Below are 21,323 nucleotides of genomic sequence, written 5' to 3' on the forward strand. Positions count from 1 at the left end.
ACATCGCAAGGTGGATCCAGAGTGCATGGAATGCCCTCCGGCAGACGATGTTTGCGCGGGCCTTCAAGAAGTGTGGCTTTTCTAATGCACCAAATTGAACTGCAGATGAATTTCTGTGGTCCGCAGACAGCGAGAAGGAGGTGCCGTCGGACTGCGATTGGGACTAGCCACTAAGATTGAGCTTTTTGCGTGTCTGTATGCATTTGTATGTTTTTTAAGGTCGTTTCGACACCGTGAGAGTTAATTCAGGACTTGTTGCTTGATTTGCGCGGTAGAACAGTCATCAAGTATTTTTTTATATACTTGGGCGGTAATGTCACTGCGCGTTATAATCCGTGGCGCGGTGTAATCTTGCAAGTAGGGTAATCGCTACAGCGCAATGTGCTCAGCAGAATAAAACCAATTGCCGAGCATTTTATTAATCGTTTTAAAGCTTCTCAAATTAAACACCTGGGTTAGATTTGCATTAGTATTCTTTAACGGTAATAAAGAACGTTGCAGAAAACACTGCAGTGCAGGCACCAGAAATACAGCAAAATATTACTTTGCCCCACGACACGGTGTGGCTCCCATCTCTTCCAATAGATCACTTACACTCTCATGCGTCTTGCGAAGTCGCTGCGTCGTTTCTGCCCGCAGCAACAGCTAAACACTTGATATAGCCTACGCGCATGCGCATTCAAACATTCTGTCCAGGAAATGGGTAAGCGGCGCTTGTTAAGACTCCTTGCCCATCACGCCAGGCCTCTGCAGCCCTCGGACACCTTTTAAGATTCTGCCATTATGGTTTTAAGGGTGAACCAACTGCGGCATAGCTGGGTTAGCCTTGTGCTTCAGCTCCTCAGACAGCACTGCAACCATACGTGGAAGTGGCATGATTGGTGCGATGCCGCACACGAGGCCACAGTTGCTGAGCAACAGAAATAGCATCCTGACACCTGCCACGCATCTAGAAACGTGGGCGCCATGTGGAATGCAGCAAGTCCTGTTGCAGGACTTCGATTTGTCTCATGATAAGGCTAACGCAAAGCCGCGGAGGATGGTGAGTGAGGTAACCGATAGATTAGCTTGTAATTTAATATTGTGTTAGCAGCGATGTGTACACTCAAGCCGAATTTTCTCCGTGGCCATCGTCGTAGTACCCCGGCTGTATGCTGACAATCAAGCGTTTCACTCAAGTTTATGGTACCACATGGCTCTTCACCATGGCTACAGTGCGGCAGTATGCTCATATGTGTACACTACTACGTAAATAAAAGTACCCACCGACTGTATTCGATCACGGTACCTCCAAAACAAAGCTCCAGTTCTGTAATTATTAGACCACAGGTGCATGCTTCGTGAGGTGGAATTGAACACCCTGAAATGTTTACGTACGCACGCCAGAGCTTTGAGAAGCTTAGTGCATTTTTGGCTGACGGCAGCTTCTTGTAAGTATCGGCTCGTGCGCCATGAACGTCGAGCGCCTGCAACAGGGCTAGCGGCGCCTTTCGTCACTCCTGCGTCACTAGGCGTCTCGTAGCATGCAGGACGCTGGTCCTTCGATCCAGTAGGAATTGTGTAACGTGCCGCGTCGCTCGCACATTTCCCACCGGCGTATCCTTTGAATACCGTCTGAGGAACATACGGGCAGCTCTAAAGCTTGCTGTCGCGGGGAGTGCTTCGTCTTCCGGGCGAAGCTGCCATTAAGTTGTTCTTATTTATTTTTATTTTTTTGTTCGTTGCGTGGACACCACAGCATGCGCACTTCAAATATAACCGCGTTACAGCCTGCGTGTAAAGAGCACTTGTACGAGAGTCCACGAATGAACGCCTACATACAAGAGCCCACGGTGGCACGCTGGCCTAGCTCCAAGACTCGGGCAGTAATTGGGAACGTGCTTGCGTTTCATCCTGTTTTTGTATCCAAACGAACGACGTTTACTTCAAACTTTACGTGTGATAACTTCTGTCCGGCCATCTATAACCTACCATGGAAATCACGATGCCTACGCGAATTAGCCTAATCTTCGCATACTACTTTGCTTCAAGCGTTAATGTGACATATTTCTTTCTCAATTTACAAGCAAACAGTGCTTTCAGGGCACACCAAGGCGTCGGAATTTTTCTCTTCATTTACACCAGCAATCGAGCAGCGAGCCACTGACCCGAAGCAGTCACTTATCTTGCAGAACGGTTATTGCCACCGTGTCACTTATGCGACCGGCCGCTGTGCGATCTTGGTCGCGTGACCTCGGCGAGTCGCCAGTGTGAATGTGCACTTACATTTTCTTTTCAATCATGCGCAATTATTGCGAAATATTTCATTTAAACAGCAATATTTATTTGAAATTAAATTTTTGTAGCCACACAAAGCATATTTGAGCCAGGTGAACTTAGCTTACGCTAACTCATGTGCCACGCTTACCAATCACATGCTTGCTAAACAGCTCAGCTTGCAGCTTCAGGAGACAATAGCAGCTCTGTATGTGTCGCACTATTCGGAGGGAACTCTGTGTGGAGCGCGCTTCGCTCGAACCTCAGGAGACATTCAAATGAAGTTCCCAAGTAAGCAATGAACCAATCTTCTCGCCCTAACCTCCTCTCGCTATCACAAGTACAGGATATCGCGTGAACAAAACGCTTTGCTCGCTGGCTGTTCAAGCGCCGTCAATACTAAGACTTTACGGCGGCAGCGATGGTACGGAACACCACGTGACTACGGCTCGATTGTGTATGATTGCTCTCGCAATAAAAAAAAATTGTATGGCCCAGAATTTTCCTGTAGGTGACCGGGGCAGATCGGTAGTTTCGTGTCGCAAAAGATGTCGTATAACAGCGATATACCGATTTCTTTATTGTTGCTCAGGCGTAGTCGTATGAATTTTCTTTGAATTTCAATTTATTTCTGCACTTCGTACATGAGTTGCGTAAGGAGCACGGAAAAAATGCTTGTAAATGAATAGCTTGTGGGGACCATTGCACCTTCTTAGACACACAATTAGTTACGAGTAGTTTAGCATTTCGAAAGGATGAATACATCAATACTACAGGAAATGCCAAAATCGTCACTTGCGGATTCGGGAATGTCGAGGGTCAAGAATAAAAATAATGAAGTCCAACAAGAAGAGAGAACGAAACACCACACTTCAAAATTTACCAAATTAGCAATGGCACGTGATAACGTAGTGGGTTAGCGAAAATGGTGAGAAAGCAGACTCCGCCATCACTACGCTTCATCTCAAGAACATTTAAACCGTAATAAATTGATTTATTATGTTCAATCCATTACGACTCGCACGCCGTTCTTTTTTTGCTTCTGATTTTGCAGACCCTGACATCATGAAAAATGACGGTACCTACAGCGCCCACTTCACACAGTTCACGGGCCGAGGAAGGTACTCTGTCATGGCATACGTTAACGGAGGCAAGAAGACTAGACATGCGTACCGTAGGCCGGGATTCCCCCCCCCCCCCCCCCCCCCCGACGCGGGGGGCTGGAATGAAAACCACAAACGCAGTGCGTTGATCATTTACACGAAAAATGTCTCTCCCGTCTTGATGTTATATATCCAGAATTGGCAAAAGTGCCAATTCCGGACACATAATTCTGGATCATGACTGTAAATTATTTTCTTTCAGCGGATTTTTTGGAAATGTACAAAGCGTTAAATAAAGAAAGCTGGGTATGGTCGTGAAGAACCAACTTATCTGGGAGACCCAGGTATTTTCTTGTTCCCAGCAAAAATTGTATATGAGGTGGGAAAAGTTTTCGCCACACAGCGCGGATTTACAGGAACGAAATTGTAATTCGCCGAAGAAAAACACCTATTTTGTGACTTGCAGATTTTACAACTTTGACGAGCTGTCATTGCATAACCAAAACACTGTATGTGGCCATATATTTGTTGGTAATTTCAAATTATTAGAAATAGTTGCTCACAGAAACTCAAACTCTTGCCGGCCACTGTGTTTTTTGATTGCCAACTTTTGCTCTTTTGAGAAAGCACCTCTTATGACGCCAAAACCAGTGGCCTTTTGCATCCATTTTAACTAAAGTGATCAAGCTAGGAAATTTTATGACAAGTCTTCAGATATGCTCTTGAAGATTTTAAGAAAAAATTATGCAGTTTCTTTCCGTATTCATTTCGTAACAAAACCATGAAAACACGAAAATTGCGAAAAGCTGGGAAATGGGCATATTCTAAGAGCGTTTAAAAACAATATTCGTAGGATAACATTTCATGGAATGGCCTCACAGGACTTAATATTTTATTACCCTAAAAACATACCGAATGCCTTTATTTTAGGCAAAAGAATTTCGCTTATTTTAAAATCCTGTATTGCGCCTCTATATATGTAGCTTGAGCAATAATACTAAGTTTATATTGATATTCCATTCCAAGCTGCTTCTTTTGTTGTAGTGAAAAAAGTGAGAAAAATTTGTCCGATCAGAGCCACGAAAAGAGTTGAGCTTCGGTTTTCAGGGATACTTTATCCGTGTTTTTTTCTTTGGTGTGTTGAGGCTTCAAGCATGCCAAAGCACGCATAACTACATGTCTAAAGCTAGTCTAGCGTAACTACTTCTGGTACTATTCTCTACTTGCACCTACTATCTGTAATTCTATGTGTTTTATTACCTATGTTATCAAACTAGTGAGAAAGGCCGATGATGCCACTAAGGTCAGCTGGGTGCGTGCATATAAAGAACGTCGCTCAAGGGAAATATTTTTATAGTAACTAAAATGCTATACTAGGCAAAAAAAACGTTTCATGCAGTGGAACCAATATTAGTTTTTCGACGTACATACTTATTTACCACAGAAAAAAATGTTAACTGAGACAAAGTGCTAAAACCTTGTTATTGTGTCGCAATACTTTGTCACTAAAAATTCGCGTCGTTTTTTGCCCAACAAATGTTCTACTTCAAATCTTCCTTACCTCTTTCAAGATATTAACGTAAACGTAGTTAAATTATTCCTAGCCGGGCATTGACCAAAATGTGAATTTTCTTTCTTAATACACGAGACGAAATTGTGGGCTTATTAGGACTTTATAAGGCACTTTGATTCGAAGGTTTTTTTAATATTTTGCTCATATCTTTTTACGTACTGCACAACTTAAAAATGAGTTCGTTAACTAATGTCTCATATTTCTTGGAAATGGATGGTAACTGTAAAGAAAAAGGAACGCAAAAAGTCGGAATGATGGGATTTTTTGCCCTTTAGTTAATAAAATATGTTCTTCGATTCCTGTAAAACAGCTTGAGGTTCATCGCTTGTGATCAGCTTTCTTTAGGCATACAGCTATGTATTGCTACAAATATAGATATTCGACGTAGACTAAACTGCATGCTTGACGTTTAGACAGCGGGCATAGCTGGCAAAGTCAAAGTCGTTGTTATTCTAATTTCATTTATGAAGTCATGGATATCATGGATGTTCCAGTTGGTAGAAATCATCCCCAGGCATTCGGAATCATTATTATGCCAAAGGGTTGTTCAGAAACTATGAGGGGGATAGTGAAAGTACAAATTGACTAATTTGTCATGTGGCGTAATTACTTTGATCGTGTCGATGCTTAATACCACGTGCTATTAAGAATGCCACTCACGAATTTACAAGTTGGCAGCAACTGTTCTCACAGATGCATGACAATATTCCATGGCAACACTCGCAGTACATAAAAATTTGAATCACCTTTTGTCGTTTCTCTCTTAGCAGCAGCAACGCCTTGATATCATTGCTGCCACTGATACGTGGCCAAAGAAGGGCAAAATAATTGTTATTCGTGATTAGGCAATGGTTTGTCAGTCGCGTGATTATGTTCTGTGGGAGAGCCGTAACTATCGTTTTACAATATGCAGCACGTATTTACAACATTCCCGCCACCTTCATGCGGCACATATGGCATTGAGTCTTTTTTCATCACTCTGGAATCATCACTTACATTCCGTGAACCTTATCGTATTTCCTATTGTCTGCATTTTTGACAAACATAAAACGACGTTTAGAGCACCAACCAAAAGAATATTGATGCATCGTGATATGAACACTGACACCAGTAGTTCAGGTCATGATGACTATACACACTCATAAAATCTCACTGCTTTCGGAATCTCGTCAAAGTACCTGCACTTTCGCTACTTCGACGGATCATGCATTACCCATTTAAAAAAGACTAGTTTGTTTTTGTGTATAGGATAAGCCTACTGCAGATCACTTGCCATTATTTTCGGTGTCGGCAATTCCCAGTAGAAAAAGGTGATGGTCTTAGGTGTGTAACGAAGATAGACAACAAGATTTTATAAATATTATTATAAGTAATTTAGGTCATGACATAGCGTGATTAGATCATCCGAAATCTTTAAACTTCACTTCCGCTCTTGAGAGTGCAATCAGACGGATTAGAAAAGCTTCAAATCGTTCTAGTGACATACCACTATGTCTCAGGATGACTAAAAAAATTGGTGAATTCATACAGAGCAAGGATTGGCGGTGTGGTAAATGGAAAACTCAAAAAGATCACTACCTTTATTGACGCCATTTAAAATCTATATGCAACAAGTCTGTGGGAACGACGAAAGAGAGTAAAAAGGATAATTGCGAAATTCCAGTATAACCGGCGAACCGTAACTGAAAAAAAAAGAAAACTTGAGGAATTACGAATGAAGTCGTTCGCAATTCTCGTGGACCAAGGGCACTTCCTGATGTTATTGCTGTCAGCACGATTTGATTATTTAACGTCTATTTCTTCATTTCGTCCATTTTTAGCTGCAAAATGTGTGGAGCTCCGTAATGAACGTAGTCTTCAGAATTCTAGTGTTAATTTTCTTACACTGCACCACATGAGCGTTCAAGAAACGACGTCTATAGTGTTAAGAATGCCATCAAAAGTCGGCAGGATTCGATGTGGTAAAAGTAAGGGTCGTTAAAGAAAACCTTTGCGTTCTCGGACCAGTTTGATGCCGTCTATTCAATGATTGTGTAGAAGCAGCAAAGCACCGAACTTGTGTAAACACATCAAAGGTTGTTTCGATATATTAAACGGACGATCGCTCTCACTCGTCTAATGACATGTCAATCTGCTCTTGAGCATACATAATTTTTGTTTTTAAGAAATCATTGAAAACCTTGTTTTTAAATATATCGCAAAGATTAACGGGGTCTCTCATTACAACATGGTTTCAGACCAGATTAGGCTGCCTCCATCACCATTAAGACACAGGTTTCACTTACAATACGTTAGTACCTGTCATTCTCAAAGCAGTAGACACTGTTGATTACTCTGTACTAGCATATAAACTACCATATTCTGGTTGTCAGGGGGGTATGTTTGCGCTTTTTAGAATTACCTTAAGGATCTTTACCAATCAGTCATAATGAACGGTATGTCGTGCCCTTTGCGGTACCGTCGCACCTGTGTTCCTGCGAAAATGGCACGCCGACTATTTATTACTTTTTGCCTTAGATGTGGATGATTTGCTGCACGTAGTGAAGCCTTCTAATGTGCTGATCTAGGCTGAAGATGCACGCATGATGGTTCTACCTATTAATGAAGATCATCTTGAGCTCAAACCAAACGTCGAATTAAAAAATATCTGCCAATGCGTATGAAATATGCTAAGTGTTAACACACGCCCACAAAAAAGAAAAGTCGTCTTCCAAATTCAGGTGGAAATCATTAAACACTCGAGAATAGATGCTCAACTGAATACGCTGGAGTCATTATATATAACCACTCACACTGACAATCGCCGATTGAAAGTGTTTGCTGCAAATTAGCTTCTAGATGTCGTGCGCTAACTCAGGAGGATGAGTAAACGTTTATTAGGCGAAACAGGTAGGAGGTGGCCTATCTTCATCCTAGGTGGTCGGCTCTCTCAGTCCAGGAAGCTGTTGGCTGATGGCGCGGCACGTGACCTGTCCGCAAAACATTGCTGATCCTCCAGGCTCGGTGGGGTTAGCATTGTCTCCCCCGTTTCTTCGGTCACTTATAGCGATTCCGATCTTGATAATTATTGGAGTTCTTTGTCGCCAGAGCCAGAAGTCTAGCGATTCGGTAGCTTCATCTGGAGTGTCTTTATCGCATTGCTGGCACACCAACACTACGTGCTGTAGGGTGTCCGGTACATCACCGAATCGGCATGGATATGACAATTGTGCAGGGTGTATCCGGTGCACGATAATTACATCCCCATATCTATTCCTTAATAGTCTCCGGAGGGTGGTGGCTTCTTCCTTAGACATCACTGCCAAATAAAATCAACATTTTCTTGCGCCACTGTTTTGCGTTGCACTCTACGTTGCCCTAGACAATTATCCTTGGGTAAATTGAACGTTCCTCTCGCTAATAAGGTATAGGTGAACGTGTACTACAATAATATGGTAATAAAATTTTGAACACGGCTCCTTTTGTAGTAAGTATGTCCCCTCATTTACTCACGCACTGCAACAATACATTCAACAATTTGCAACCATCTGACAGGATCCCATAATTATGAAACCTGTAACTCATTATTTTTTTTACTCTTCTCAAAGTTCTTTTGCATACTGTAGTTTACCTCTCCTTGATTAGATATCATTTACTCCTTTCAACAATGCCGTAAAACCACGGTGGTACAATAAACAAATTAATTATGTGAGTAAATTGTAAGTTGCAATTGTAATTAGTAGACGGCTACGGGTACGTCCGGCGCCAAGAAATATGAACCCTGAGTTCCACAAAGAGCGGCGGGCGGCGAGGGCCAAGGCGCTCATCGATCTCCATGCCAAAGACAGGGGTGCCGTGTTTGTGGACGCGACAGAGTATCCACATGACAGAAAGGCATTCGCCGCTGCAGTCGTCGGGGCATCGACCGGTGCAACGAGAACAGCGGCGAGTGTGCGGACTCGAGGGGCGCATCAAGCCGAAGAGGTGGCCATTGCTTTGGCCGTCGCCGACCCCGAGTGCACGACTGTGCTCTGTGATTGTAGGCGGCAGTGAAAAATTACGCCAGAGCAAGGGTGTGTGGTGAAATCGCGCGTGTGTTGCGTGTGGTCGATCTCGCGAGTGAAAGTCGGTGTGTGGTGATAAAGTGGTTTCCGGCCCACATGGGCAGTGATGTGTCGGATCGCGGCAACGCTAACCACAACGAGACGGTGAACGCGGCGGCGCGAGGACTAACCAACCGTGCCGCTGCTACTACAGCCGACCAGTCGTGGTGGTGGGAAACCAAGGACAAAATGACTTCCTACAATGAAATTGTGAAATGGTACCGATTAGAGCGAAGGACTATGCCACCACCTCAACCGGGGTTGACCCGTAAGGAGGCGGTTTTATACAGACAACATCAAACGGGGTCGTTATTCACCCCGGTGCTGATGCGGCACGTGTGTCCATGTGTCTATGAAAGTGATCTGTGTTGTGTGTGCCGAAAGGAAAGAGCCACTGCAGCTCACATCCTTTGGGACTGTGCTAAGAATCCGCATGAAGCTGCAACAATACCAACGATCCCGCCGCGGCTCGAGGCCGCAACGAGATGCTATGACCAAGATGTCCAAACCCAGGCCGTCCAGCAGATCTCGGCGGCCCTCGAAAGGCAACGACCGAGCGAAACCGGAGGGAGGCTGCCACCCCAAAAGAGGGGCAGGCGCGGTCGACCAAAGGGAATAGTGCGGCCGCGGCCGAAGTAGAGGCGCCACACGCCGCGAAGGCGTCATGGCCGCGTCACGGTAACGCCGCACTAACAGGGGAAGGCTAACCGTTCAGCAGGCGTTCACAACAAAGTTTCGTCACTCACTCATGTGAAGAAGTACACACAAAGTACCGAGCGCAAGAGCAGGCGACATTGCGGCCGTCCTCAACAAGACGAAAAGAAAGACGAGGGAGGCTCGTGCAGCGCATGAAAAGGGGCTCGCGCAACGGAGATGGTTGGAACGCCGGCACGACTAGGGCCGCCGGGCCTCCGGAACCCACATCTACCGGTGAGGTTCACCTGACCGAGCGTCCATCTTAGGGACAGTGAACGCCTCGGGTCGTTGCACGGCAAGAGACCCCGGAACGGCCTGCTGCAGCCTCGAACCCGCATCTACGCGCGAGGTTCGGGAGAGCGAGCATCCGTCATCGAGACGAGGAGCGCCTCGGGTCGTTGCCTTGCACGAGGCCTCAGGTCGGTCTGCTGGCATCTTGGAACCCGCTTCTACGCGCGAGGTTCGGGTGATCGGGCGACCGAGTGGCCTGTTCTCGTCTACGGAGCTGTGGGCCGTCCACCTTTCCTGCCCCGCCCTGCTGCTGTGCTTGCTCTTCCACGCCGGTCATCACTCTACCAGCGAGTGTCCCACCTCAAGGACTCTACGCCTCACCACATTGTGGACTTCAACCGCAACCTCGTGAGACTATTTTTTTCTGTTTACGAACAACCGTATATGTGTGGGGCTAGTTTAAGATATTATTTGTTTTTACGTGCCGTCTAATATAATTGTCGTGTGTTTGCTCATCATGCACCGTCTCCTACATCTTCCTCGCGTCACAGGCTTTGCAACGTGACGGTCCTGACAACATCACAGGCCAGTAATTGTAAGAATTTCCCATAGGTGGCATACAATGTTCTGTTTTTGGTGGTACGTCTTGAAACACGTAAAATCTTCAAGTCGCACAATTTCGCTTGTGCACCTTTAATGAAATACACTTTTTTCCCCTGAAATCCGACTGCCTCTAGCAAAGCAAAGGGTGATTTTTTCAAGAGGGACGATAACCTTCCTAATATAAAATTTTAACTGAAAAAAAAAATCTACTCGTGAATCTTTTAAGTGTTACCTTTTCTGAACGAACACTGCTGCAACAATTATCCAATCAAAGTTTCGGTAAACTCGACATTCACACGGAAAGGAGAAAATATAATCCTTCCAACTCGCCGAGTTTATTTCTCAGCCGGTGCTACTTCGTACTAGGAAAGTTCATTGGCAACTCCATCGAATTTCTTTGATAACATGACTTGCTCGTTGCGATAGCCTTGCCATAAAGATCGGCTGTGTTTGGTCGACACTCGTACAAAAGTTCTTCTAAACTCGTATAAACAGCCCTGGACGGTTCGCAGGTGCTGTAACAGACATATATTGTGTATGGCCGGAATTTTTAGTTCTAAACGCAACCGAGGAGTCATAAATCGGGATATAATGCTTCCACAGTTTAGCAACTACAATAAGAAAAGTGCATCATTGAAGGTCAGTTCGCGAAGCAGTATAGAGATTTGAAAATAAAAATATAGTTATTCGGATGACACTAAGATTTCGCGTACAAAGCAAGAAATTGACTTTGGTTGTAAGGAAGTACATATAAGAAATGCATGACAGAATTTCATTTCAATACGACTGCATTAATTTATACTTTAGTGCCTCTGCAAGGGTTTTAAATATGGCCGACTCCTTTTATCCTCACTGAACGATTTCCCGTGCAGCGCTGTGGCGCGCGCATATCAGGTCGCGGGTTGCGCGTCTGATGCGCCGCACCTTTCCAGCTAACTCGGAGACTGACCTAGAATTTGGTTAACATTGTGCTAGTGTTTTACGTATATTCGTATATGAAGACAAAGTTTTCATTGCTTTAAAGCAGAACTCTCAAACTTTTCTAGCAACGAAGTAGTTCAGAGTGGCTCAGCCCTGTTTAAAGAGATGGTTACTGGTCTAACCATCGTGAATGAATTGCCACAGGATGACCGCCAGCAGTTTATAAATAGTGCTATCCTAACACAAGGTGTAGGCTATCATATAGCGCGTGCCCTAGCTAATCTTCACCAAGCTGTATAATAAGAAAGAGTTTAAAAACACGGTGCAAGAAACAATTAAAAGACGTGCGGTATTTGGACGCGAGAGGTATGGTGACATGAATACCTCACGTCTTAAAATTGCATTTTGCCCCATGCTTTTATTCTTTTATTTTCCTTGACCAGTTTAGTGAACGCTAGCCTGGACGCCCTATATGATAGACGTAGCGCAATTGCTTCAAGCCTAATACAACGTACTAAAGGTACATTTTTGGAGGTGCACTAGCGACCGCATGCGGTGAGGTGCTGTTATATCAGGTTGAGCACCTACCTCTGGAAGGAAGGATTGCGGCTGGCCGGTTTCGGATGCTTTTGTCTATAACGTTGTATTGTCGGCGCATATTGCATTGTTTAAGCCTTCAATGCCACTGAGTTGTTCCCGAAGCTTAATCGTGGCGAGGCTGAACCATAAAAGTGTAATGACTGACACTTGTGGTGTTCCTATGTGGGTTGTTTCAACTTGTCGCTTCAAAGATTGCTGCAATCTGTACCAGCTCTGGCAAGGAAACACATCGCTACCGTACCACCTGAAATTTCGACTTTGAGCATCTTTGTATCATACGTGGCCGAAACTCGTCATATTACATCAAATCGTTCACGGATACGAAGTTATTTCAACAAGCTGTATTTGAAACAGCACCCATACATCTGCGGCATGTCTCAGTCTAATATTGCGGTCATTGTATCCAGGTACTCTACGGACGTTCTACGCAGCATACAGTTTTGGTATCAAATGCGACCAGAGATATTGTTGCTTTTCAAATTCGCCCCTAGATTGCCGCGCCTAAAGTTAGTGCGGTAGTAATGCTGTTGCCATGTGGTTTGCAGTGTCATGAAACGAATTACCAATCAGACCAGCCCCATCTAACTACGCTTTCAAGGATACCCTCCTAGGGGACTTGGAGCCCACACGCCCGTTCCAGAAAACCACAGGCGGCGCTCCATTTAAGGTCACCAGCGACCTCCGGCGGAGTGATGTTCCTCCTGCTAGTATCATGGACCTGGGAGCTGTCGAAGGGCACGTTGAGATCTACGGAACGCCTATCGTCAGACTTACGTGGACTTGGCCGGGTGCGCACATGACACACGGAGTAGGTGCGTATTGTCTGTGAGCGCCCATTTCGAACTCGGGAAGAAATGACGTCAGAATACTCAGCAGGAGCATTATGACTGGCATTACGAAGAAGGCAAACTCTTCGTTTTCTCCGCAGTTAACGTTTGGAACACCCCTCTTTAACGTATGATACACAACGGACGCAATGTAACAGATTGCTGACTAGAACACTTAAAGATTTTAGTCGCTAGTGAGTTCAGTGTTCTACAGAATTTTTATTTATGTAGCACACAGGATATTGAACTCTTGTCTTCTACAGAAAAAGACCTCACAGTATCAATGCATATATTAGTGCTTTGCAGCCTACCACTCAAAAACATATTGATAATAAATATGAATGAGACAACGCATAGAGTTGATTGTTTTTTTTTCTGCATTGCGCTTCAGAGTGACACTATAGCAATTGAGACTTTATTTTCTTTTAAATCTGAAATTTTCCTGATGTTTCTGGGGCACTAGTAAGTACAGTGGTCAGAGAGAATTTGCATTGCTTCAAATATCATTTTCGTTTATGTGGTCTTTTATTGGGCAACCGAATTACAAAAGGTGGCGACGATAGCATGCGGTAGCAGATCTACGATCTTGCGAGATATTCAGGACAAATATGCTAGAGCATCGGAGCATGAATGCAATTTGAAATTGGCAGCATACAGTTACAATGTAGCACTGTGTTTTCATAAAGCACAGATTAATTCTACAGACATCTTCTGCGTTGTAGCTGTAAGCCCAATGTTACGAGGTTGGCGCATAAAAGTTTATTAGGCGTGTCAAAAAAGGCCCCTTCATCACGTCTCAGTCGTTCCGAGAAGCACTGCCAGCTCAAATTGCGCCACTGCGGCCAGATTTCAGCGGGGCTTAAATGCGAATACGCCCGTACACTTAGGCTTAGTTGCACGTTAATGAACCTCAGGTGGTCCAAATGTTTTTAAATGCTCCACTACGGCGTGACTCATAATCAGGTCGTGGTTTTGACACGCACAAACAGAATTTAATTTTTAATTTAGCAAAGTGTAACGCGAATAATCATAGACAACGTTTACCAACTACGTTTTCTGAAAATTCGCTGTCAGCAGCATGCAAGTTCGGAACTAACCAAGAAAACACGATGGGCACTGTATACAGAAAGTGGAAGTTTCCTTGGGATAAACGTGCTAATCTAAACATAAGAGCCTCTAAATACATTGAGCATATTCTTTAAGCTTAACTAAACAAGAACATTTTGATATCCATGTGTAAAACCCATTTCTGCTTTCGACAGTATATGGAAGCCTGGACGAAGCATGACTATTCAAGTTTCACAGGAGGAAGTGTTTCCGCTGATTTATTGCGTGCGCTGCTCGCGATGACCTAGTCGTAGGTCCCCAATATGGCGTGGTATTGTTGCCATTAAAAGTGCAACCGATAGGCCCCAATGAGCGACATATATTTGTGAGGTGCACTGGTTTCTCACCTGTCGAGTGATTGTCGACACCGTGGTACCGTGTCGTCCTTTAGCACTGCATCGGTAATCACGAATCATCGGCATCAGCACCTGCGTAAAATACCTTAGGCATTTCACACTGCAAGAATGTAAGATGATGTTCATGAGTTTGACGTGAGTAAGCTTGTTTAACGAAGAAATAGCTTTTTTGATGTGTCGTGATATCTTGTACTCATGAACCTAATCAAACGTGAGCTTTGAGGTGCCACGTACTCATTACAAGCTACGCTGTCGAAACCTCAACATTGAGGTCCGTTTTCCCTTAGAAGCTGTGTTTCTCCTAATGCAAGACTGTTTTCTTTCGCGCTGTTTCAACATTCTTACTTTGCAAACGTACAATTTCTAACTCGATAACTAGATCACCTTTGCACTATATGGCAACGGTGCCGTATTTGCTGATCTGGTTTCCTTGTAGTCTATCACGACTATAATTGTATACACTATATAGCCATAGTTTTACGATCACTATGTCCTGGTCTGACAAGTTACGTAAGAGTGTTTAAATCGAAGCCTCTAACACTTGAAGCATCCACCTCGTACGTAAACATTGCCTAAGCAACAAATTTGAGAGGGGAAGCCCCTCAAATGCGTCTGCGTGAGCAAGCGTTTGGTGCTTTATGAGCACACGGGTTTCTGATCCTTCCTCGCGCCCAGCCGTGCGCGGCTTTTCCATGTACAGGGAAAAGTGTATTCCCCTACTTTCGCCAAGTATAAACTGTGTTTCGCGTTCGTTTCCTTCGGGGCGTTGTTCGTGCCTCTATTCGTGTCCGCCCTCTGCCACTGGACAACACAGCAGGCGGCAAGCCGAACTTAAACACATCACGATTCGTTCATCTGCCCAATATTCTTTCGTAGACGATGACTCATTGCTTTTTTTTTTGGTCAACCACATTTTTATCATCACACTTCATGCCCCAGCACTGCCTGCTCCACATCAAGGATGCAGGGTGCTATTCTGCAAGTGTCCACCTAGTGGACATGTCCATTTTTTCGACTTTATTAACGCTGACTGGCTGGGGTAGCCTATCTCCTCACGCTTACCCCAGCCCAGCCCACAGTTGAGATCTGGAGCAGCATAATAAATAAGCATGTTCGCTAAGTGGACACTTACAGAATATCCCACCAACTGTGCGCCGTAGGCTGGTGGTCAGAGTTACGCTTCCTTCTCGCTGTTTAACAACGACAGCAAAGCCGTTTCTCGACGTAAAGCCGGAAGACGCAGACAAATGGTTCGTGTAGTCACCTTGCATTGACACTGGGCTGCAATTCAAGCCACGATGGCTTAGCTGCTTTACTCTCACCATAAATAACATCTAAACACACTCTTTCACCTTAAAATAATTGTGGCTATGTAGTTTGTACTTATTTGGTGTTTCAAAATTTGTCTCCCTTTCGCGTTCTTTGAATCATGCCATCTAATGTAAGAAGTCCCGCACGTTATTGACATGCTTGCTTTAGTTAAATTGTTTCGCTCCATATTTGCCAACTTCTGTACTCTTTAGCCTAACATAGGTCAACTAAGCCAAACATAAGTCAACTAAGCCACCATACGCTCATTGAATTTCATTTTTTTCTTTTGTCTTGCCATTTGCCTGACAATGGCTCTCACTAAACAAACCCTCCGGGTTCTCTTTTTCTTATATATATATATATATATATATATATATATATTTGCAATCTGAAACCAAAGCACAGAGAGTGTTTCTTAGCTCCGATGGACAAGGACATAATCAACTGACACAGGATAGGCGTTTGGCAGGTCTAAAAAGCAGGTGAAACAAGTCAGCGAGGAATGTTCTTTTTCATGCTTATTTGTCAAACACTGCGCGTACTCAGAATCTTCACAGATTGTCTTACAGAGACATGATTATTTACCGTTGTTCACATTCAAGGAGCAGCTCTATAAGTATGAAGCAGCGTATTACGCTACAAAATTTCTAAATATATAAGCTGTAGTTATATATATATATATATATATATATATATATATATATATATATATGTATATATGTATATATATATATATATATATATATATATATATATATATATATATATATATATATATATATATATATATATATATATATATATATATATATATATATATATATATATATCTTGAAATGTCAAAAGACAAAGAAAGGTGTTCTCGTAAAATATACTCATGAAAGTAATAAATAGATTGCGTTAAGTCATTCGCATCTGAAATTGTTGACATGGCTTCCACATGCGATAAGCGAAAACGGTCGCGTAAAACTAGCACGATATGCGAGACACGGCGTTCATTTGTTGTTTATGCACGTATGTGAAATATCACACGTGTCCTTTTATGGGTCACAAAAACGTTTTACTTGCGGTACCAAATCATGAAACTTCAAGTGATAAATTTACTGATCAATCGTGCATGCACTACTGCTATCTAATCTATTGGCGCGATTGTTGTCTAGGGTGACTTTTAAGACTAATAATGGAAGCTTTCAATGTCTTTTGCGACAATGAGTTCTCAGTTAAAGGCATGTTTAACAAGCTTACTTCTGGTTTGCGGTAACATCCGGCGTAAAATAATTTCAAGCATCGTCCATCTTTCGCCTTCCAGGCAAGCAGAACTTCGAAGGGCTGTGTACTGATCAACGTCGAGCTCAGGTTACCGTCATGCAAGAGCTTCTGCCCAGGAGCATCCGCCACACAAACTACAGGTACGGATATGGCGTGTACACGGCTGACTGCGAGAATGTTGGTTGCGTTGCACTCCAAAACAGCCTCGAGGCAGTTGCAGTTCTAACTGTGCTTTTAAATAAACTCCTTAGCGTCGTCTTTCTCTAAACACGCCCTAACTTCTCGCTTCACAAACAAATATTGCATGCCTTAGTCGACGATCGACCTATATCCTAAGTAGTCCTTGCAGATTTACCTGCTCACAACTCTTCTTGGGCGGACTCTGTGTGCAAATCGAGAGCATGGTTAATTGAAGATTTTCTTTTTGCCATTCGAGCTTGCGGACTATAAAACAATAAACCAGCTTTTAGAATATGCTTACAAGATATACTCTTCCATAGATTTGTGAATTGCATCTCCAAATATAGTAACATACCTCCATTGGAATCATAATAAAGATCTCTACGGCAGCGACCACTTTCCTATAGGGCTGAACACACACAAACAAACAAAATTATAGAATGAATGCTGGCCACACGCTCCTCGGTGGAAGGTAAAATCAGCTGACTGGACGCTCTTCTGTAGACTCACACATGTGTCGCGGGGTCACATCTCTACCATAAGCATTGATGATGTTCTTGCGTAATTCACAGTTTTTCTTATCAGTGGTACATTCAAATCTATCCCACAAATAAAAGGAGGGCCTACTGTCAACGAGTTATATTATAGAATTAAGGATGTAGTGAAGCGCGTAAGCTGCAAAATAAGGTTTATGGACGCTTTCGGTATTCGCAAACTGCGGATGAGTTATTGATATTTTGAGCACGTAAAATAAGGAATAAAGTCTTCTTCACAGGCTAACAAAGAAAATTGACAAAATGGTGTGTCCGGCACAACCTCTTATACATATGAGGGAAATGTATTGAATGGAGATAACAGAATAAAAGGCCCGCAGTCAAAGTTGGGACCTTTGATAAAATGGGAGTCTCGAAGACCAGGCAGAATTTCTGTGCCCATTTTCAGCACGATATGCAACTTCACGCACATTTCTTGAACTTAGACACGGGAAACGAGCAGAACGACAGCCCTTTGAGCGAAAATGTGCACCAAATAAAGCATACAATCATCCATTCAACTTATCAGAGCACCAGGCAGAGCACTGCTGAAATAACTGTGCTCTAGGATGTGCTCAAATCATTTAGAGAATGACACCAATTACACACAGAAAACAATCCTCTATATGTTCAATGCCATATCATCGTCAAAGTATATCCCATGTGCTTGGAAAGAGGCAGTAATAAGCTCAAATCTCAAAGAGGGTATAGGCTCGTAGCATTGATTATCTGCACTTGCCGGTTGTTCGAAAAAATAGTATGCACTGCGCAGATGCGCTATTCAGGCGTTTTCATGATGCGGTCGCTTACAGAGCAATAATTAGGATTCCTTCTGAATAGCTTCAAATAAAGCTTGGAGTACGCGTGAGCTTGTACACTAGATTAAGCCTGCTTTTTTACTTTCTACGTTACAGAGTGTAACCAGTAAAATTGCTTCAGTCCTATAATTGCTCACTCCAGAAGGCACCAATCCACCACAGGCTGAGCATTCAGGCGCTGACTGAAGTCCGTAGCAGACCGCGGGTCGCCGGTCATGTCGCACGGCTGTCGGCAAGGCGCCACCACCTGTCCACACCTAACGCGAACATGATGCAACCTAAACTTAACCAAATCGAATGACTGAAATTGTTTAATGCTCCAACAGTATTGAGCCCAAACGAATGGATGACGCAAATATGTACTTTGCTTACAATTGCTTTTCAGAGCACGCAGTGGGTTGTTTTAAGAACGCGGGTGTATCTTTACGAAGGGGACATCTTCAACTATATTAGTTATGACTTGCTTCAATAGGTAATCATTTATTAAAAATTTATTTATAAACCTGTTCGTCTGTTTTCTGGTGAATGTCACTTGCATCGTTTCAAGTGTACTTTAAAGGATGTAGGAAACAGTGTTTTACGGTGAATATATTCAGTAAGTTGGGAATCCTGAAACGTTCGATTCTCTTTCACTTGTCTTTACCCCGAAGGAAATGCAGTACAGAGCGCTCCATGTATATATATATATATATATATATATATATATATATATATATATATATATATATATATATATATATATATATATACGATTTCGATTTCTCATAAACACAGACATACAATGTAACCGAGGCCTGCCATGTTGGGATTTTATACATCGTTACATGCCTTTCTTATCCCAAATGCTATATATATATATATATATATATATATATATATATATATATATATATATATATATATATATATATAGCATTTGGAATAAGAAAGGCATGTAAAGATGTATAAAATCCCAACATGGCAGGCCTCGGTTACATTGTATGTCTGTGTTTATGAGAAATCGAAATCGTATTAGTTCTAAATACATGTCTAGAAGGACAGCGATTGTAGTGGTTAAGTGTGAGTGGTTGTTTGTGCCAAGTGGTTGTCGATGCTTTTATTTAGACGGGCATTAACCCACCGGCCGGTCTGGCCTGCGTAAATATGGCCGCAGGTTAATGGCAACATGTACGGTACAACAACTTAGCATGTTACGAACTTGGCGTCTTCTTTGCGAGCACCGACACGCCTTTGATTATTCGTTTTGTCATTATTTGGTCACCGCCTGGCAGATTCGTTGCAGCTTGTAAGGAGCGCTGAAAACAATGTCAACGCGAAACGAGTTGGTAATGTTCTTTTGTCCGTGGGAAAGTCGATCCTTGATAGTTTCATCATTCTCATTCCAGCTTCGCGATCTGACTCTCGTCGTAACGTAGCCGTCAGGCTTTGTACACCAACACAGTTGCCAAAATAATACTTCAGGCCACTATGGGTGGGCTGGTGCCGTATTGTCGTCACAGTTGTTGCACCATCGTCATTCTGGCTTTGCCATCCGACTCTCGTCATGGTGTCGTCGGCGCGCCATCCTCGTCACGCATTCGTTGTCATGTAGTTGTCGGAAGTCCGTCGTGATTCCTGCAACGATGATGCATGCATGAATCACCGTTCCTGCAGCTTCGTCACTCAACTTCCGTAGGGCCATCGCCGTCGCACCATCATCGCCAAACCGTCTTTATGCTACAGTCGTCGTCGCGTCATGGTCGTCATAAACACCTCGTGATACCATTAGTCTTACAACGCTGTTATGCCACCGTTGTCATACAGTCGCTCAGATCGGTTTGTGGTCCAGCCTTCATCATGCCATCGTGGTTGTTCCATATTGTTATTCGTCATCCGACTCTCGTCACGTCTTAGTGACGCCGTCTTTGCCACACAGTCGTGATTGCCGTGATTCCGTCCTCAACAAACCGCTTTCTTCGTTCCATCGACCTTGTTTCTCCTCCGTCATCTTATCGCAATCGTACTGCCTGCCTGCCGTTATCGCAATCGTCATGCCGTCACATGACACGCTGTCATCATCATATCATCGTCATTATCTCGGAATAATTTCGTTGTGGTGATGCCGACGTCATCACGGCGCCTTTGCCATTTCACCGACGTCATTGCTTATTCATCATCCTATCGTGGTCGTACTTTGTCATTTGACCCTCCTCACGTCGTCGTCTTCGTGCAATCATGGCCATAGCGCTGTGCTCATGGGCGACCTGGGCAAGCTACACCAATACAAGAGAGGTCTGGTCGCTTGTAGCCAAAGCAAAGAAAGTTCCACAATGACCCACTTGAGATTTTATTAAGAAAGCGTCACTTCAGCAGTACAATGTCACTACGTTGCTTGAAGGCTAATCGCATTACTATCGGCAGTCATCATAGACTGGGTCCTGCCGTAATTTAATTCCACAAATTCCACACAATATTTTTATCATAGCTTTTGAAAATGAGACGAAACATTTTCGTCTTTTATGTCGTGATTTTTTTTTACCTTTGTGAGTGTGTTTTGTGTTTTTCGTATGTACTAATGTTTTCTGTTTTGACAATCGAGTAATAATTTCGTGAGATTTCGCAGCAAGATTTCCCGTAATTTTATTCTGACAAGGTATGTGTTGATGCCAAATCTTGTTTCACAACTTGGTCAGAAGGGAAAACAAAGCAGTGGATATGGATTGAAAGGCTGCAGTGTTCGGCGTTCGGCGTAGTGTCGATTGTATACTCCGTCGCCCCAGGGTCAGGTTGGATGATGGCGTTCGTTTGTTCCATCAACAAATAAGGATCCAGCAGCGCAACAGAAAAGCACCAATGTTTTTGAAAGCCAACTTTTGTT

General features: G+C 43.4%; 1 protein-coding gene across 3 annotated transcripts in view; it reads left to right on the top strand.

The window, feature by feature from the left end:
• LOC135912374 (uncharacterized) overlaps nt 1–21,323 on the top strand; it is a 179,125-nt gene that overhangs the window by 71,197 nt on the left and 86,605 nt on the right. The window contains exons 4-6 of one of the 3 annotated variants that reach the window (XR_011515329.1): nt 3,311–3,377; nt 12,611–12,877; nt 16,976–17,075. The gene's annotated coding sequence lies outside the window, so the exon portion shown is untranslated. Of the gene's footprint in view, nt 1–3,310; nt 3,801–12,183; nt 12,878–16,975; nt 17,076–21,323 lie in introns of those variants that run through there. The other 2 variants (XR_011515330.1, XM_070541018.1) reach the window with 2 other exon arrangements.

This window comes from Dermacentor albipictus, chromosome 6 (assembly GCF_038994185.2).
Source record: "Dermacentor albipictus isolate Rhodes 1998 colony chromosome 6, USDA_Dalb.pri_finalv2, whole genome shotgun sequence".
NCBI classification, from domain to species: Eukaryota; Metazoa; Arthropoda; class Arachnida; order Ixodida; family Ixodidae; genus Dermacentor; species Dermacentor albipictus.